The sequence below is a fragment of the Hyposmocoma kahamanoa genome, unplaced genomic scaffold (genome assembly GCF_003589595.1).
Source record: "Hyposmocoma kahamanoa isolate Upper Pololo Valley unplaced genomic scaffold, ASM358959v1 157, whole genome shotgun sequence".
Lineage (NCBI taxonomy): Eukaryota > Metazoa > Arthropoda > Insecta > Lepidoptera > Cosmopterigidae > Hyposmocoma > Hyposmocoma kahamanoa.
The window spans coordinates 1,973,031-1,974,658 of record NW_020653561.1 but is presented as its reverse complement, the minus strand read 5'-3'; the positions used below and the strand labels follow the sequence as shown (position 1 = coordinate 1,974,658).

Below are 1,628 nucleotides of genomic sequence, written 5' to 3'. Positions count from 1 at the left end.
ATGCAACCATTGGCTGTTCGGTTTCAAGCTTCGTTTGAAGAGTACATATCAATAAACACATTTCTACATATGAGCGTTTACAAATTGAACACTCACAGAAGAAAACTGCTTCTGAAACGTGATCAAATTTTCAGCGATGTTTTATCACTGGACTTAGTTACTCGACGGACTCTGGCAATAAATCTTTACTGTTACTTATTTTGTTGATACATTCGAATCCATTCTATACCTTTATAGGTCAAAATTATCAAAGTGAATGTACCAAAGTTCGTCAAAATGCGACCTTATTTCTTTTCTGTTATCTTTTCGTTCCACTTTAGTATACCCTGATAACAGAAAAGAAAAAATGTTAAAACATTATCTATAAAAATCCCAACTTAATATCTTAAAAAATTAATAAGTGCCCAACACTATCTGTGATTGTAACGTTTTTTATTATAATACCAAATAACGGTATGAACAAGTCGAACGCATGGTGGTAAGCGACACGCCTATCCATAACAGTTGCAGTGGCACTCAGAACTTTAGATCGCAAACATCTTAGTCACCCTCACCGTCACCCTGAGACACAACTTGACAAATCACAAGTGTCTAAATTTTACCAGTACCCTTACCCTTCCAAACCGGAACGCAGTATGGTGGCTGTACTTCCCTGGACAAATTATTCCACAAGGAGCTCAACTGCTACTTGAAGTAAAACATCATTGACGCGTAACAGCAGTGCTTCTACATGAGCGCTACCATTGTTATACGCGGCAATTGTCGTAGTAGTAAGTGAAATTTAGTAGGATATAAAGTCTGTTCTATAGCTGTGTGGATGTATCATGATTTATTTACCAATTTGCCTCTCTCTAAAGGCGTTAAGGCCCAAATATACGATTTGACAATTAGTGCGCCTTGAAATTAAATACTTATAAAAGCGGAACAGTGGCGCCACTACTAATTTTCATGTAATATTTAGAAGCGCAATTGCAGCGCCACTATTCTTACTCGCGCGAGTCAAATTTATGAAGCACTACAGTCGCAGGGTTTCCGCGCCACTGTCGCATTCCGCATATTGAGGAAATAACAAACACGGAACAAAATCAACACGCCGTCTCTCCACTGCAAAGTGGCTTCCAGCCCGCCTGGTAAAGTGGGACTCCGCTCAGAAGAACACAGCCTGCATAGACGAAACGATGCACGACTAAGGAGCTACTGCCACCATGGGTAAAGGAAAATTAGACGAAATTACGAAGCTGTGCCCACCACGAAGCCGCGCACGCCACGAAACACGCGCCCGCCACTAAAACACGTGCCCACCAAGAAGCCGGGCACGCCACGAAACACGCGCCCGCCACTAAAACACGCGCCCGCCAAGAAGCCGGGCACGCCACGAAACACGCGCCCGCCAAGAAGCCGGGCATGCCACGAAACACGCGCCCGGCAAGGAGCCGCGCACGCCACGAAACACGCGCCCACCACTAAAACACGCGCCCGCCAAGAAGCCGGGCACGCCACGAAACACGCGCCCGCCAAGGAGCCGCGCCTGTCACGAAACACGCGCCCACCATTAAAATACGCGCCCGCCAAGAAGCCAGCCACGCCACGAAACACGCGCCCGGCAAGGAGCCGCGCATGCCACGAAA

The 1,628-nt window shown here is 46.3% G+C and overlaps 1 protein-coding gene across 1 annotated transcript in view; it reads right to left on the bottom strand.

Annotated features, from left to right (window-relative positions):
• Nucleotides 1-1,628, bottom strand: part of LOC113240586 (carboxypeptidase B-like) — a 9,471-nt gene that overhangs the window by 1,111 nt on the left and 6,732 nt on the right. The gene's annotated exons all lie outside the window — the stretch shown is intronic.